The 19,536-nt window shown below is 36.7% G+C and overlaps 1 long non-coding RNA gene across 1 annotated transcript in view; it reads right to left on the bottom strand.

Annotated features, from left to right (window-relative positions):
• Positions 1–6,015: 6,015 nt before the first annotated feature.
• Positions 6,016–19,536, bottom strand: part of LOC137248787 (uncharacterized) — a 330,700-nt gene continuing 317,179 nt past the window's right edge. The window contains exon 3 of the long non-coding RNA XR_010952187.1: positions 6,016–6,184. This is a non-coding gene — a long non-coding RNA (uncharacterized lncRNA). The remainder of the gene's footprint in view (positions 6,185–19,536) is intronic.

The following is a 19,536-nucleotide window of genomic DNA, read 5'->3' on the forward strand; positions in this document are numbered from 1 at the left end:
GCATTGCTAAATTGAAACTGACCGACCGGGACCATTGCTAAAACTGAACTGGCCGACCCGTTGTGATTGAGGATTAGTCGCCCATGAAATCTATAACGTAGCGGTAAGCATTGCTAAATTGAAACTGACCGACCGGTACCATTGCTAAAACTGAACTGGCCGACCCCTTGTGCTTGAGGATTAGTCGCCCATGAAATCTATAACGTAGCGGGAAGCATTGCTAAATTGAAACTGACCGACCGGGATCATTGCTAAAACTAAACTGGCCGACCCCATGTGCTTGAGAATTAGGCGCCCATAAAATCTAGCACGTAGCGGGAAGCATTGCTAAACTGAAACTGACCGGCCGGGACCATTGCTAAAACTAAACTGGCCGACCCCTTTTGCTTGAGGATTAGTCGCCCATGATATCTAGCACGTAGCGGTAAGCATTGCTAAATTGAAACTGACCGACCGGTACCATTGCTAAAACTAAACTGGCCGACCCCATGTGCTTGAGAATTAGGCGCCCATAAAATCTAGCACGTAGCGGGAAACATTGCTAAACTGAAGCTGACCGGCCGGGACCATTGCTAAAACTAAACTGGCCGACCCCATGTGCTTGAGAATTAGGCGCCCATAAATCTAGCACGTAGCGGGAAGCATTGCTAAACTGAAACTGACCGACCGGGACCATTGCTAAAACTAAACTGGCCGACCCCTTTTGCTTGAGGATTAGTCGACCATGATATCTAGCACGTAGCGGTAAGCATTGCTAAATTGAAACTGACCGACCGGTACCATTGCTAAAACTAAACTGGCCGACCCCATGTGCTTGAGAATTAGGCGCCCATAAAATCTAGCACGTAGCGGGAAGCATTGCTAAACTGAAACTGACCAGCCGGGACCATTGCTAAAACTAAACTGGCCGACCCCATGTGCTTGAGAATTAGGCGCCCATAAATCTAGCACGTAGCGGGAAGCATTGCTAAACTGAAACTGACCGACCGGGACCATTGCTAAAACTAAACTGGCCGACCCCTTTTGCTTGAGGCTTAGTCGCCCATGAAATCTAGCACGTAGCGGTAAGCATTGCTAAATTGAAACTGACCGACCGGGACCATTGCTAAAACTAAACTGGCCGACCCCTTTTGCTTGAGGATTAGTCGCCCATGATATCTAGCACGTAGCGGTAAGCATTGCTAAATTGAAACTGACCGACCGGTACCATTGCTAAAACTAAACTGGCCGACCCCATGTGCTTGAGAATTAGGCGCCCATAAAATCTAGCACGTAGCGGGAAGCATTGCTAAACTGAAACTGCCGGCCGGGACCATTGCTAAAACTAAACTGGCCGACCCCATGTGCTTGAGAATTAGGCGCCCATAAATCTAGCACGTAGCGGGAAGCATTGCTAAACTGAAACTGACCGACCGGGACCATTGCTAAAACTAAACTGGCCGACCCCTTTTGCTTGAGGCTTAGTCGCCCATGAAATCTAGCACGTAGCGGTAAGCATTGCTAAATTGAAACTGACCGACCGGGACCATTGCTAAAACTAAACTGGCCGACCCCTTTTGCTTGAGGATTAATCGCCCATGAAATCTAGCACGTAGCGGTAAGCATTGCTAAATTGAAACTGACCGACCGGGACCATTGCTAAAACTAAACTGGCCAACCCCTTGTGCTTGAGAATTAGGCGCCCATAAAATCTAGCTCGTAGCGGGAAGCATTGCTAAATTGAAACTGACCGACCGGGACCATTGCTAAAACTAAACTGGCCGACCCCTTCTGCTTGAGGATTAGTCGCCCACGAAATCTAGCACGTAGCGGTAAGCATTGCTAAATTGAAACTGACCGGCCGGGACCATTGCTAAAACTAAACTGGCCGACCCCTTTTGCTTGGGGATTAGTCGCCCATGAAATCTAGCACGTAGCGGTAAGCATTGCTAAATTGAAACTGACCGGCCGGGACCATTGCTAAAACTAAACTGGCCGACCCCTTTTGCTTGGGGATTAGTCGCCCATGAAATCTAGCACGTAGCGGTAAGCATTGCTAAATTGAAACTGACCGGCCGGGACCATTGCTAAAACTAAACTGGCCGACCCCGTTTGCTTGAGGATTAGTCCCCCATGAAATCTAGCACGTAGCGGTAAGCATTGCTAAATTGAAACTGACCGACCCCATGTGCTTGAGAATTAGGCGCCCATAAAATCTAGCTCGTAGCGGGAAGCATTGCTAAATTGAAACTGCTCGACCGGGACCATTGCTAAAACTAAACTGGCCGACCCCTTGGGCTTGAGGATTAGGCGCCCAGAAAATCTAGTACGTAGCGGTAAGCACTGCTAAACTGAAACTGACCGGCCGGGACCATTGCTAAAACTAAACTGGCCGACCCTTTTTCTTGAGGATTAGTCGCCCATGAAATCTAGCACGTAGCGGTAAGCATTGCTTAATTGAAACTGCCCGACCGGGACCGTTGCTAAAACTAAACTGGAAACCCCCTTGTTTGAGGATTGGGCGCCCATAAAATCCAGCACTTAGCGGGAAGCATTGCTAAAACCACACTGATCGACCTCTTTTGCTTGAGAATTAGGCGCCCATAAAACTTAGCACGTAGCGGGAAGCATTGCTAAACTGAAATTGACCGGCCGGGGCCATTGCTAAAACTAAACTGGCCAACCCCTTTTGCTTGAGGATTAGGCGCCCATGAAATCTAGCACGTAGCGGGAAGCATTGCTAAACTGAAACTGACCGGCCGGGACCATTCCTAAAACTAAACTGGCCAACCCCTTTTGTTTGAAGATTAGTCGCCCATGAAATCTAGCACGTAGCGGTAAGCATTGCTAAATTGAAACTGACCGACCGGGACCATTGCTAAAACTAAACTGGCCAACCCCTTGTGCTTGAGAATTAGGCGCCCATAAAATCTAGCACGTAGCGGGAAGCATTGCTAAACTGAAACTGACCGGCCGGGACCATTCCTAAAACTAAACTGGCCAACCCCTTTTGTTTGAGGATTAGTCGCCCATGAAATCTAGCACGTAGCGGTAAGCATTGCTAAATTGAAACTGACCGACCGGGACCATTGCTAAAACTAAACTGGCCAACCCCTTGTGCTTGAGAATTAGGCGCCCATAAAACTTAGCACGTAGCGGTAAGCACTGCTAAACTGAAACTGACCGGCCGGGGCCATTGCTAAAACGAAACTGGCCAACCCCTTTTGCTTGAGGATTATTCGCCCATGAAATCTAGCACGTAGCGGTAAGCATTGCTAAATTGAAACTGACCGACCGGGACCATTGCTAAAACTAAACTGGCCAAACCCTTGGGCTTGAGAATTAGGCGCCCATAAAATCTAGCACGGAACGAGAAGCATTGCTAAAACCACACTGATCGACCGGGACCATTGCTAAACCTAAACTGATGGACCCCTTTTGCTTGAGAATTAGGCGCCCATAAAATCTAGCACGTAACGAGAAGCATTGCTAAAACCACACTGATCGACCGGGACCATTGCTAAACCTAAACTGATCGACCCCTTTTGCTTGAGAATTAGGCGCCCATAAAACTTAGCACGTAGCGGGAAGCATTGCTAAACTGAAACTGACCGGCCGGGACCATTGCTAAAACTAAACTGGCCGACCCCTTTTGCTTGAGGATTAGTCGCCCATGCAATCTAGCACGTAGCGGGAAGCATTGCTAAACGGAAACTGACCGACCGGGACCATTGCTAAAACTAAACTGACCGACCGGGATCAACGATAAATTGAGGCATACATTTAGGCGCACATTACTAAGTTATGATAAATGAAAGGGCCTGCGCGTCCTTGGTACTATGGCAATTCACACTATTACATATAATCAAACACATGCGCATGTCTTCATAGTTTACGACGAAGCAATTCCTTTGGCATTAATTTTATATATATTTCATTTTAATCACTGCGTATACATAAGTATGCATATGATTACCGAAGGGACTTTGCATATCAAAACTGTTTATTGCTTTTCTTTTGTAGTGCTTGGTCCTGTGGCAGTATTTTTTCCCTTATTGAAGTAAGTTGTTAATGCTTTCATTAATTTTGTTTAGATTCGCCATAAAACATATTGAGGACTCACATTACTAACTACTATCTAAGGGCATAAGTGAAGCTGGCGTGGAGCATTCGATTACTCCTCGTAACTGGCTGAATCTACCATTTACCTGTTGATATTGTTGCTCCTTTGCATTTCGACCTTTCGCACACTGCACAAATGACCAATCGCAGTTAGGCCTAGCACATTTGCGACGTGATATACTTAAAAAGTAAGCGCAAAAATTTTTCGAGACACGTTGCTTTTTCCATTGAGCTACTATTTGGTATAAATGTTTCTGTTTGGTTTTGCTTTTTATTACGTTTTTATTGGTGCCTGTGTGTATGTATGTATGTGTTTGTGTGCATGATTTGTGAAACTGCGAAAGGTTTATGTGTTACTTATTTATACTTTATTTTCACTTTGCGTGTCAGCCAAGCCTCAGGTATTTCATATTCATTTCCACTTGTTCAACACTATTCAACTTTATTTACACTTGACTATGCTTAAGTGGGATGCGTATTACCTAGAAGTAAGCACTCATTGCTCTCTAGGCTGATTATGTCCATACGTAATGCATATGCATATCATTCTCCAGCAGAATTACGCCCAGCAACATATGTTGGTTTATCTTACGAGCACCTCTTCCCTCACATACTCGCTTGGTGAAGCTATCGCGTAGTTTTTCTTTATTTTTTGCTTCCTCCTCTTTTCAGTCGCTTTTTCGCTTCTGTATCATTTTATTAACCTTTTTTTGTAGCTTCTATGTTTCCACCAACATTGCTGCTAGCTGCCTTTAATCTAATTTGTTATCTAAATTCAGGTTGTTGGTTGTTGTAAGCAATGTATGCGAAATATTTATCTCATTAGATTTGTATTTCGGCAAGCAGTGCCTTGAGCGTGTGCAGTAGACGATGAAGAATGTGTCAGTATCCTTGAATTTGTGTATTTTTAGTTTTTATTTGTTTGCGCATATTTCGTTACACAAATACATTTTTACATCACTCAATTTCAATAACTTGGCTGTCAGCGCTATAATTCGACGCTACTCCAACCTCCGCAAGCATAAGTGTTTTGTGTGTATGTATGCGTATTTGTGCTTGGTTGCCAACTTAACAGCTGTGCTGCTGCTATTTTTGTACAGCAGAAACTACTCAACTGAATTCACGTGAGATGGCTGGCTTTGAACGAACAAGCCAACACTTTTGCATATAATTCTAGCATTCCTTTGAATTTACATACATATATTTTCTATTTTTGTACAATTTATTTCCATATGCAATTTTTCTTCTTTCAGCATACATACATACTTACATTAGAGGCATGAAGCATTGGGACACCGTGGCGTATGAGCAACTATTATTCAAAGGCATTTTTTCTCGAATAACTATTTTTCGAATATATTTATACTTATATATGTTATACTCATGTACATACGACGTGCATTTAGTTGCTGGATATATCGCTCATTTGCTGCAACGGCGTCATAACTCAAAAAACATGAATTTTGAGTTAATAACATATAAACGTACCCAATATCATGATCTATGTTTTATAAAAAAATCTTCGTGATCAACTAAAAATTTAGCACGTGGTATAAAAATGAAAATATGCCTTTATATGCGCAACATATCGCAGTTAAAATCTTTGAATGGCTCTCCTGGAAAATTGTGTTTTTTGAGTTATGACGACGTTGCAGCAAATGAGCGATATGTGTATGTGTGTTTGTAGGTACCACTTAACTATCGAGAATATGTTGGACGCAAATCGACATGCAGCAGAATGTGGCGCGCAACAGTATTCAATTACGTAGCAAAATAGAAACTTATAACAAGAAAAGTAATAAAATAGAAAAATTTTTAATAAATAGAATATCAATTGTATACAGTAATAAACGCTTAAAAGGATGTTTAGAATTTAACAAATTTATTTCAAGAATTCATTAAAAAATGCACTAAAATTGATTCGTTTTGTTTTGTTGATTTCCCGATAAATAAGGATGGATAATTGATGTACATGTGTTTATCGCTGATGATGGCGCAACTCCGAAACCAATTGGTTTCCCAACCAAATCTGAGAAGTGATGACGGGAATTCGTTCGAATATACATCGACACCGTAAAAATTCCTAGAAAGAAAATTAAGACGAATTTTACTTGTTATGCTCACTTTCTGCAATAGGGATTTGGTACACATAATAAAAAGTGCATAATTATATTTAATCCACAAATACAACTTAATTTAAAGTTTCAATTAGAGTATGGCATGAATAATTCGCTGACAGACAAAAATAGAAAAAGTGTCGATACAAATATAAGCTAATACTTATCGAAAAGTTTTGGTTCGTTAGATCCAACTAATGCATCAGAATTTTCATATCCGCTCTTGGTTATGAGTTATCTTATACTAGCCTATAAAAAAACGCTTCTCGGCTCCACTCAAGCCGTAGTGTTGCCACGAAAACGAAGTCACAATCATTTTCTTCATAAACGTCGTTTTATTTTTCCTGGTAGTTACATACTTATAATACATTCTTATATACGCTTTTTTCACTACGTCCTTGATCGCTTCAAACAAAAGCAATATGCAACATGTAGCATACTTTTAGGCAAACTTTCTGATCACTATCGTTGCGTAGCAGATGGAGTCGTCGATATAATTCCTTTTACCTTAATTATTTTGTTCTATAAGCCTAATATGACTTTGTTTTAAATATTATGACTACGTGCAGTTATTAAGTGACTAAAGCGCCTAAAAGTAGACTACAAATTTGTGAGAAAATTATGTATAGAGAAAATATCCCAAACCCAATACAGTTTCAAGAACTATATCTCAAATCAAATAAGAGAGCTTCCTTATATACAAAACTGAATTTAAAAAAAATAAAAAATAAATGCTCTTTCAAATTTTAAATGTTGTTTTGTACTAAAAAGAAGTTTTCGTGACAAAAAAGAATTGACATAAACAATCATCCAGCGAGTTTTCTGTATCATTGGGAGACTTGAGAAGCAGAAGTCGTGATATTTTTCACACATAAGTAAGTTGTGATAGGCAGATGTCGCCATGGCGCTTAATTTAACACATACGGCGAAAGGCCAAGCAGCGTCATCTATTTGTAAAAAAGTAGGTTTATAAAATGCACCGTTGCCAAACTAAAGACAAGAAATAACCAAATTATCTATCTCACAAATTGAACCAGACTTCTATCTGGATATATCTGGCTCAAATCCTGGTTTCGCCTTTACATGCAAAATTATTTATCTGGCTCAATGTTTATGTCTTTCATGAAAATGAAATGGTATATTAAGTTTGTCATGAATCTGAAATTTTTAAGTTCTTAAAGAAGAATATATAGACACGCCAATAAGTATTCCGAATTGATCGGGATGAAGAGCTGAGTTGATTTAGTCATGTCTGTTTGAAAGCAAACTTGTCCTTAAATTTTTTAAATGTCTTGATAAAATTTTGAGAGCGGGGATATTTGGGTGTCCGATTACATATTTGTCGAAACCGGCCGGATGCGACCACTACAGCTTATATCTCCCGTACAACCGATTCTCGTCATATCTTCCTCAATTTATAAGATTGAAGCTTCAAATTTCACCATATGCTTTCGTATATCGATCGTTCGTATATGAGATAATAATATGATGTTCCCAACAACCGATTGTTCAGATAAGAAGCTATTCGTTATTTATACTCCAATTTATCAGCCATAGCCTTCAAATTTCACCAAATTTTTACGTATAGGGCATTCATTGTTGTCCGAAAAATGTGTATAGATTGGTCGTATATATAGTATATATCCCATACAATCGATTGTTCAGATTAGAAACTTTTCGTAATTTCTACACCATTGCAACAGATAGTAGCTTCAAATTTTATCAAATGCTTACGTATATAGCATATTTTGTTGTCTGAAAAAGTCATAGAGATCGGTAGTATATATAGTATGTACCCCATATAAACCGTAATTTTTTCCCCATTATAACGGCTAAAAACTGCAAATTTCATCAAATATTTACGTATACGTCATATATTGCTCAGATAATAATGATTCATGGCCACAGCTATCTCATAGCAGACCACAAAAAACGTGAACATTTTTATCCTCACTCAAAGAACCGCCCTATTTGTTTTATTTTATATTTATCTTAAAAGTCGCTTAAGTATATACATCTGTTCCCTATAAATTACATATCTTATACAGTCGATTTTTTGGATATTACGAATGGGATAAGATTATTCTTCAGCCCTATTCATGAAAACTATGAAATCACAGCCAAAGACAGTCCCTTATTCACAGAAAACAGCAAACAAAGGAATAACGCTAAAAACATAACATACAATGCAATGATATTTCTGTCATTAGCTTCTCTAAATACTCCTAGAAATCGTAACTAATTTCTTTTTAATTATAACGTCCATTTCTTGCTATGCTGCTCTTTTCCCCACTTTCACATATTTTCATTAAAATTTCTTACCCCATAATCTTACACTTCTGTGCATTACATTCATTATGATCACCTGCTTTGTACTATGGTATTAATGGCAACAGCTATTCATTATTGCTTTAATCACATCTACTAATATGTTAATCATACGCCATGTAGTACCACCTAACTGCTGCTGCTGCTGCTATGACTGCTTCTGTTTTGTATATTCATTAATTAGATGGTATTAGTATGGTATTTGCACCAATATAATGACATATTCAGCCAAGTGTACAACAACATGTTTTCGAATTAGTTAGCTATTTAATTTACAAACACATGCATACATGCTTTTGAAGATATTTTTTTAAACCAACACATACATGTATGATTATATATAGACTAATTAAGCCATTTACACATTATAGTGAATGTTTAGTTGCAGCAGCGTAGAAGTCAATGGCATGTGAAAAGTTTAGTGTAAACAGTAGAAGTGATAATTAAGTTATTATGTAAGCATGTTTTTTATAAATACATACAAGACTGTCAGGTTGGTCCAGTGGGACATTTCGACATACCGAAGGTCGCACGTTCAAGTCACCTGGCAGATAAAATCAATAAGCTTTAGAAAAGAGTTTCATTGAATCACTACTTGCCAATAAATGGCAAGCCGTCTGAAGTTACTAAAATGTCTAAGGAAAAATTCGGGAGCCTTTTGTAGATTCCGCTCAAATCACCAAAAAAACTGTAGCCACCGCCATTTTTTAAAAATGATTGAAATGTAGAGGAGACGATCAGCCAGAACCTGCACGCGATTGAATCGTACATGCATACATAACACCATTACGTAATGTGCTCTCGTCAAAATCTCACGGAACTTTGAAGTGTCCATTGTGGACAGGACCCACTGTAAAACAGGGAGTCCCTATAATGACCCCAGAGATCTGTCGACGGATCGATCGAAATTCGATGACGGAAGAACGAGAGCTGGCATATATGGGCCAAACTTCAAGAAATCGATACCAATGGGATGCCCGTACCACACCATACTTCAGGCAGAAATCCATGCAATAGAAGTCTGCGGAGAGGCTCAACCTCGAGGAGCATCTACATTATGTCGGACAGCCAGGCGGCCCTGCGTGCCTTGCAATCCTACACAGTTACATCTAGGCTAGTGGATGACTGCACTGAAATAAAACAAGGTTTTGTTAGGATGGGTTCCCGGATATCAGGGACATGAGGGTAATGAACATGCAGATTACCTAGCAAAGCAGGGTGCTACAGCAGCATTCTTTGGTCCACAGCCCTTCTGTGGACTCACAAAAGCACACACCAGGGAAACTATAAGTAACTGGGAAACTAAAAAATTCAGAAGTCGCTGGACTAACTTCCCAAGGCAAAACAGGCCTAACTGTTTATGCTCTTCTGGCAAACGAAAGTATCAGCCAATTTCATTAATCTAAGCAGGGAGGTCCTAAGAACTCTCACTGGGTACTATTAGGAACACTGTGGTCTGCGATTTCACCTAAGTAAGTTAAATGTATCCGATACTAAAATTTTTCCTTTCTGTGAGCTGGAGGATGAAACGCCGGTTCACATTCTTTGCGAATGCATCGCTCTGGCAAGGCAGAGACTCTCCCATCTAGGTGATGTGACCCGTAATCCCTATGTAATATGTAGTATAATCTACAGAATAGTGTACAAGACAAACTAAATATTTTTCAAGAACTTGTCACATAGCCCACACTCATCTTTGGGATGACTTTAGTTTGGGACTGCTTAATAAATCTATGCCAACAAAGAGTTTAATAATCTTGTGTAACGAGCATCAGGTTTTGCCTTCCCCTTCAGCCTGGCTAATTATCTTATCAAACGTGAATGCCCTATCCCGACCTTTCCAGTCAGATATAGTCTCTGGTATATGTAACCCCGTTTAATTTACTCCTCCTCACTACAGTTTTTGGTAAGTGGAGCACTTTCATAATATCTTCATCACCTTTTTCTCGTAACATTCATGTTCCGACCTTGTGCGTTTTAGTTGAAATGCGCTAAATGATTTCTTTTATACTCTTAATTTCTCCAAGCAGCTATAATCTAAGTACTCTTATTCGAAATTTAACTTGGCAAGCAAAAAACCATTTTACATGAAAAATTTAAAAAAATGTTCGCCTAAAACCAGGCAAAGGCTTTTTCTGTATATTTTCTCATATATCACCTTGCCGTTGCTCGTTTCCGCGCTTCCTTAGTTTTCACTTCTCTTTTGCTCTTAACTGTCTTCTTTATTTTTTTGGTAATATGCCCCCTTCCTTATGTAGAATCACTTTTTAATCGATAAAATATTTATCAAAAAAAAGCAACAACACAATCAATAACCAAGTAAGCTACGCGAGTGAAATCTTAGCAGAAAATGTTATATTAAAAGTCACATGTAATGATACGCCTTTCAAGGCAAACTCCGCTGATGCTTCAGACATTTATTTTAGAATAAGTTTGCATACTTTAGGGCACTTACAAAGAGCTTGTCGGCAAAGCTAGTATTTAAGAATTTACTATTTTTCAACGATCTACTTTCTTAGCGGCAAAGTACGATTATTTACTTAAGGCAATGAAATTTCGTGCAAGTAATTTGTTACAAGCAGCTTAAACTATTTCCCAATTAATTTGGTGCCAAAAAGTATGCAACGAAATTTCCAAAATTGTGTATCGGGCGAGAAAGCGTGCTCGCTTTAAATACGTACATGCGAAATTGAATGCGAAGGTTACTACCAGCACTGAGTAACGAAAAGTATACACATTATAATGTGCATACTTACCTAATTTAAGAGGAAGCGAAAGATAAGTGATTCGCTGTAAATATAAAACCAAAGGCCACTTATACTTGCGGTTTAATACGGTTTGATTTAGTTTGAATCAGAGGTTTATCGATAAAGAATTGATTTTACCTTACTTAAATGCGACTGTTTGAGGTTCATGCGGTCATTTTAGTTAATTCAATGCAATTGGTTACTTAAAATAGTATGATTAATGCATGTATATAATGAACAAGTACATGATAAAAAGTCTATGTGTATGCCGCGGAAAATATTTCCTAAAGACATCCAATAAAGCACACTTACAACAAGCACTTTGCGCGCCTATGTATCCGTGTGGCAGTTCGGATTTATGTTTGCAATTTCCAGTAAGTATTTAAGCAATCGCATTTGCAAAGCTATCGTGAATACATACTTTTAGGCACTAGCCACAACACAGCCCAATGAGTACATGAGTTATAGCCATGTGGGCGCTTACAATGAATGTAGCCTACTTTTAAGCGCTACTTTTATTATCAATGAAAAGACATGTACATAAGAGGCGATTTTTACATAAGTCATTTTGCTATGTTTTTTGTTAACATATCACAAGTACAAAAGGCAAAACATTCATTAATTTATTCGTAGAGTAAACAAATATGAGGAGAGCAGCGTAGCGATGTAGGCTTAAGTATATTTTTAGGATATTTTACACAATTTTCTGAGAAAAATCAAGTAGCTTAGTAAGTGAAGAGGCTAATTTGTGTATATATTTAAAAGTGTACACGTCGTTTATTTTGAACACGTGTCTAGCTTTTTATTTGCCTTTTTGTTTACTGAAATTTTACAAAATATAAAGCAGTAATCTAAAAATACCAACGCTTATATTTTTTGTAGCAAACCGTTTACATATTTTTTTTTTAGCTGTTTCGTAAAACTGACACTTTGCTGTTCAAGTCTTCAATTTTGTATGCATGTACAAATATATAAATTTGAATGTTAATAGTACACGCCATGAAGTATGCTTCAATTAATTTGCATGTAAATGAAGTGAGTGGTAAAGTGATGCGTATTTAATTTTTTCAGCTATTTCGAAATACTAACAAAGCCTAAACAGTTAGCAAGCAGCTCAATACTTTTCAAAATTCTGCGCCTAAAGGTATACAAATTTTGTGTGCTTCAATTGCATAAATTTGATATTTAAAATTACTTTGCTATCACATTTGCTACGTTTGGTTACGTAATTGTCATAGCATCAATTATAATAATCCAATTGTGCAACCCAACATGTGTAACGCCCAAAAGTAGGCAACAGATTTATGTATTGCACAAAAATTTCATCAATTTGTTTGCAAATGGTTTGTGATTGTAGCGTTTTTTGTAGTTAATGATTATTAACATTCGCTAATATTCTTGTGTTAAGCTTAAGCAAATTTTTTAATAACAATGAAATTGATTCACTTTGGAATAGCTGTTCAAAGTTTAACCTACATTTGTATACTGATTAAAATGTTTCCCAAATCAACTTTTTGATTACTGAGTGTAAAAGACAGCCCATTGGATCAACAACTGGGTCATACGAAAGATAATCCTTTGCGTAAACTTCTTAGAAAACAACTCTTTCTCTTATCAAAACTGAAGCCCCTAAAATTACGCTTAACGCAATCAACTGCTTTCACTCACAAATTAATCCCGTGTCGCCTCTAATTACGCATTGAGTAAAATCTCTGTTTAAACAGCAACTTGAACTCTATAGAGTACCAACTCCCAGGTTTTCTGATTTCAACGTCTCCCCCTTAACTTGCAGCGCCTAAACGAAGTTAGATATAATGAAGGCGCCAGCAGCTAACTAAATTTAATTTTATTAATTTATCGCAACTGTCAGTGATTCGCAGGCGTTTCAAAAACTTGCTACCACACCAACAAGCCTATAACTAAACTTTTAATTCATTTAATGTTAGCGCCAACTAGACACACAAACGCCTGAAAGTATGCTACTCCGAACTACTCATTTACATAAGCGTCACTGACATTATAAACATAGTTATGATATTTACGAAATAAAATAGCAATTTCCCTTTTGCAGAAAACTTTTGCTTGGTTAGCTTTGTGAAATACTATGAATGAATGATTTTAGGTTTAGACAGTTTTTAAAGATGGAAGAGAATTATCTGGAGATGAAAGAAGTCGCTTAAAACGTTGGTTAAAAGTGTTTGTAAAAAGTTTGAGAGTGAGCTAATAAGACAGGTCGCGCGCACCGGCAACGAACAATCCTGGACGACTGAAGCAAGTAAATTAAAGTTTTTCGTAAAAAGTTATACAAAAATAATGTTGCGTGCATTTAGGAGCTAATAGTGTTTGCGTATGCTATTTCAAGCAGGTATACAGCTTTTTGGTGACAGAATGAAATGTTTATAAGTCGGGAGCTTTAAGCTCAAATTGTGTTAAAAAATTTAAGCATTCCCTTTCCAAGAGTTCTTATCATAGAAGTGAACTCTAGAATTCTTCTTAAGTTGTAGCCGATCTCTTTCTCTTCAATATGCTTTTGAACTATCAAGATACTAACATGGACCTTTAATACTCTTTTCGAGGTTTTTACAATAGAGTTCCTACTTACGCCCATTTTGATGCGAGCTACTGTAACAAATACAAATATTAATTAGTTAACAATATCAAGAAAATTAAGCTGAAACAGTAACCCAATAACGAAAATCGAACCGAAAAACTCAACTAAACCCAAACAAATATTTAAATTGAATTTGAAACTCACACATCAACAACAAAAGATGAAATATTTACTTTGCGCCTATAAGCTGGCAATTAGTAAAGTTTAATCTTCCGCAGGCGAGCAGCATAAATTAATAGTTTTCAGGAAAAATGTGACTAAAATTCTGCTTTCGATTTATGCGCAACAAAGATAAAAGGAAACTAATTCCAAAAATACACAAACATACTGAGCTGAAAAAGTATAAAAGGAAATTTATAATAAGGCGTAGGCAGACGAAGTGGGCTTGTTCATCTAATCACTAGAACATTAATCTGGCAATGAGGCTAAAATAGCCATTTCCGCTTGTTAGTGAGACAATGCCCAAGAAAATGTGTGTACAGCTTAAGAAATTTGCTACAACAGCAATGCAAAGTAAACTCCAAACATAATTTGTAGGCAGGCAGGAAGCGTTTGTTGATAGTAATGATGATTAAGTCTGTTGTATGGAGAATGAAAACTGCCAACTCGTTATTTGTAATATGACAGACTAAACTTCATGAAACTTAGTGTAGAAGGAAGATAACAAAGCAGAAATTTCCATCAATACATAGCCAAGCTGCTAATCTCAGAAGGGGAAAGGAATTGAGAGGCAGATTTCTTATTGCGCACAGCTTGTCTAGGACTTACTGCCCGATATATCTTTCAACTATCCCACTAATGAAACACGCTTCACATCACAATTAGGTCAAGTGATCAAATAAATATCAAAGCAAATGACAAATTTTTTAGTGCAACAAATAGTTGGAAAATCAGTGCCTCTCTTATCACTCACTTCTACCACTCTGTCCTTAATAAGGGCCTTTGTTCCTCTTTACACTACACTCTGTGCTGGGGGGCACACGTGGTGATTACACTATTTTTTACTTGCAAATTTAATTAACTATGCGACACAAATTCCTTGAATGTAATCAATATCGAGCAGTGCTTGATGGCTGAAGTTCAAAGGCACTAAATATTTTGATGAACGCATTTGGAGCGTGAAGGCATTGCCAGGAGATGTTTAGTTGGTTAGTCAAAGAAAAGGCGTAAACAACGCAATTCAAATATTAAAATGGAATGCGTATATTCTTGAGATTAGTTTTTTAAATATATACAAAAGTTTATAGGTACAAAGTAAGTATAACGGAAATTCAAAAACCACTGCGACTTAGCGTTGCTTTACTTGAACTACCAAATAGTTGTTCATGCTTGATGTGAGAAATTGAGAGATTTCAAAATTTCATTTAAAGTTTGTACCGCAAATGCTAAAATAATTGTTTTCAATAATTATCATTTGACTGATGTTGTGATTGACATGATTCTTTATCATGCTTGACAACTCAGAAATATTTTTTAATTTCATATATCTTGCACTTCGTGGATTGAAGCTCGTAGTTTGAATATATTAAGTTTGAAGTTTTAAAGTTAAAAATTGCGAAGGGAAGAATTGTGAAAGCTTTAAACAAAATTGCGGGTAAGATTTTGGGCTTAAAATTGTGAATAGAAGCTTTAACGCGTGGAGAACTTAGATCGTAGAATTTAAGTTTTAAGACTGACTTGAGGACCTGATGGTGGTAGATTGAATGCTTAAGGTTTAATTAAGTGCTGATGTAAGAAGTTTGATATAATGACGAAGATTGAAGACTGATTGGGAAACTAACACTATTCGATACTAGTGACTGAATATTAAGATTTAAAATAAAGATCAGAAATGACAACTTGTACAATGGAGATTTGAGATAAAAAAGACGACAGTAGTAAACTTCACTTCAAACGCTGAGGATCGAAGGTTTAAAATGGAAGATTGAAGACTTGAAAGAAATATATGCTGCTTCACAATAACTGATTTTAGATATGCATGATTGATGTTATTAGCTTTGTCATTTGTAGCAACTTTAAGCCGTGATTGAGTGCTTTCAAATATTTGAAGATCTAAAACGGAAAATTGAAGACTGTTTAACAATATAGATTACCATAAAAATTAGAATGAATAAACATACGTTGCATTGAAAATTAGGTATGCATTGTTGACGTTATTAGCTTTATATTGTCATTTACATTATTATTGTGCTGTGCTATGTATTAGCAATTCACATATTTTGAATTTAATAATCGTTTTCAACCAAAAATTTTGAATTGAGTCATCAAGCTTGATACTGATTGATGACAGGCTTTTGGTGAATGTTCGTATAAAAATTGCTTTAACACTATTTTCATAAGAGAACACTAGAAATAAATAACTACAAGTATATGTAAGCTGTGATTGATATGATTGAACAAATAATATTTTGGTATTTCCGCACAATACAATACAAACAACGAATAGAAGTTGAAGTTATATTACGCATTGAAAGCATGCTTTAGCACAAATATATAATGCTTGTTTGTTCATTGAAGTAACATTTGTGCTACAACTGTCAGCATCTGGTCAAAGTAAGCTAAAAGAAAACGGAAATTTTTATCAATGTCAAAGTTGTCACTTGTCTGATGGCATAAAATTATAACCACATTACTATGTAAACAGAATATTATTAGAAAATGAGGGGACACTTTGTTGTGCAGAGCATTTGTATACAAGAGAGAAATATGATTGTGCAGTGAATGCTGTACAAGCATTTCAAAAACTTATTCAAAAGAAAATGTTAAATGATTCTTAATAACAACGTTAATGGCTACACTTCAATGATTCACTAATTATTTATGATGCTTCAAGCATGGGCACAAAAGCAACGCTTGAGAGCAGCAGGACTTGAACTTTGTTTGAACAATTTTAGATGTGCATTGCACAATTAATTTGATTTATTGCGGGCACTTAAGACAATCACAGCGAAGATATTTTCTATTCGGGCTAATTAATCAAAGCAAGAATATGTCAGATACAGTTTCGTTGAGATTGAATAGAAATTATTTGTGTAATCAAAAACAGCAACACTTAAAAATTGCTTTTAACGAATTCAAATATGATTTATATGCGCTTAGGAGAGCGGGAAGAGAAAACGTCAAATATTCGTAATTAAAATATTTTTTGTGTACGGCAATGTAAAGAAAACGAGTAAAGGAAAATGTGCTGCTTGTCAAAGGAATTTTTATTTATAAAAATATTTTCTATAACGAACAAACACTAAATTTAATGACACGCCAGACCTTTGCGGCTATGGCTCGCTGGCTTTGAAAAATGCTCGTAATTACTTTAATTAATTTAAGTTAAAGCAAGCGGTTAGCGTAACAATTGCACATATATTTTATATTGTTTGGTTTTTTTTTTAATCCACGCTAATGGCTGGCTCGTAAAAATTAACCAGTGACAGTTTTTAATTTGCGCCACTATTTATTATGAGTTGCAGCTGTTTCAGTTTTTTTATTAAAAAAAAATTTGATTTTTTATCAGAAAACGCTTCGTTGTTGCGGAATTATTAATAATCACCAATTTTGTTATGCAATTAAAATACAGAAGCGCAATTTATGCACACCATTCTCTTAATGAGTTCTTGCATTTTTAAAATACTGCATTCATGACTTTTTTTGTCAAATTTAAATGCATGAAATGATTGAACTCATTTAAATTTAACGCAATTTTTTCAATCATATGGTTTTCACTTTAAAATATTATTCATGCATTGAAAACATACAGCCGTATACACTTTTTAGTGGCAGGTATTTTAAATATTATTTACTGTTATTGATTGATGATGACTCAAGTCATTTGTTTACCATTATTGCCATAGAACTTGGTGTGTAATAAATTTGCTTGACAAAACTGAATACAGATGTGTTTCGAAGTATAAAAGGCCGACAAATTTTTATGATTGATGACGATGGCTTAGTTATTTGATAGTTTTTACTTATAAGGAATTGAGTAGCAGTTATAATTTTAATGAAAAGGATTTGTTAAATTTACCAAATGTTTATGAGACTACATGAAAAGATTGTGTGCATCATTAGTTATTGATTCCCGTTTTCCAGTTTCGGAGTATATCGAAAATGCGAAAGATTAAAACAAATGATTGATGGTCAAAGTTAGTGATTGACAAGCTTTGAAATATGCATGCAGAGAAGTACATTTCATAATTCCGGCAGGTTGCTGATAAATAGTTTTGTTCAACAAAAATTCGACAATAATTCATGACAAAACAGTGCATGATTGATTACATTTTTCTATACATACATGTATAACAATAAAAAAACCGAATGCACGCCTTGTATATTTCAAATAAATTGATATGAAAACCCCATAGTAATAATTTACAATCGAAGACTGATTGGGAAAGAAGTTTTTCTAACCTGGGTCGGCCCTCATCAAAGGTTTGGCAAACACTTATCTGCCCTACAGCTGCCGTGCGTCTTCAGCATAAAACATGTAGGGCCCGTCCCCCCAATTAAAAAATAAAAGAAACCAGACGAGAAGAAGCTCGATTTAAATATCCTCGGAGATAAATAACGCCACGTATAAACCTTTTCATAAGTATATATATGTAGTAGACTGGGTCAATTTATTAACCGATATCGCGCCATCGATTTTTCGATAGGATTTTGGCTCAGGAAAAAAAAGTTCCACTACGCATACCCAAAAAAATAATTTTCGAGCCTGCGCAAAAAAAATTGCGAATCAATTTTTCGACCAAAACATCCCCAAAACCCAAAAAATATTTTTTTTCAAGTAGCTGTTATCGCCAACGTTTTTACAAATCCTATCGAAAAATCAATGGCATGACATCGGTTAATTTTCGTCCATACAAATCGAGCCATCCTAATATGTATTCCTTCGAATTTTTAGTAAGAGAGCATTCAATCACTTAAAATGATTTGCAACTTACACCGATTTCAAATAAATCAAGCAGAGCTGTTTCAGCGAATATTGCTTGTTTTTCAACCGCCGTCAATCATAAGAAAATCAACTGTTTCTGTGCAAAACATAATAATTACAAGAAAAGTTATGTATTTTCTTGGCGTAATTAATTTGCCTATATTTAGTAAATTACAACTCTTTTCAACAGACATGCCTGCCAATTTGATTGAGCACATAAATTTGAATATCGCTATTCAACGCCTGACCAAAGTAAAATACCAACGTCAATCAAATTCAGCACACTTCGTTACACTACACTGCAATTAAGATTGCATGCTCGAGAGCTTCCACCAAAAATGAATTGCTAAAGTTTGAGGGTATCCAAACCACTCCAGCTTAGTACTTACAACATCAAGCCAAAACAATACAAACAAAGTAAACAGGTAATAAATAAACAAGCAACAACTGATGATGGCCATTATTAGCTGTCGTTGCAAATAAAGGCTACCTTTAATTATTCTGGGCTTAATGGGTTTGCTTGAACATAACGCTTATATACAAAGCGCATACATATTTATTGTATTTAATATCACGCAGCATTATGGATGCTTATTTTTTGTGATCCCTTTCTTCTTTACTTTCTTTCAATAATTCGGTTTCCTTTACTCGGTTATTACTTTTCAATTACGCACCGGTCGCCCTTTGACGCTTATCTTCGGTTACACC

This window comes from Eurosta solidaginis, chromosome 4, assembly GCF_040869045.1.
Source record: "Eurosta solidaginis isolate ZX-2024a chromosome 4, ASM4086904v1, whole genome shotgun sequence".
Classification (NCBI taxonomy): Eukaryota; Metazoa; Arthropoda; class Insecta; order Diptera; family Tephritidae; genus Eurosta; species Eurosta solidaginis.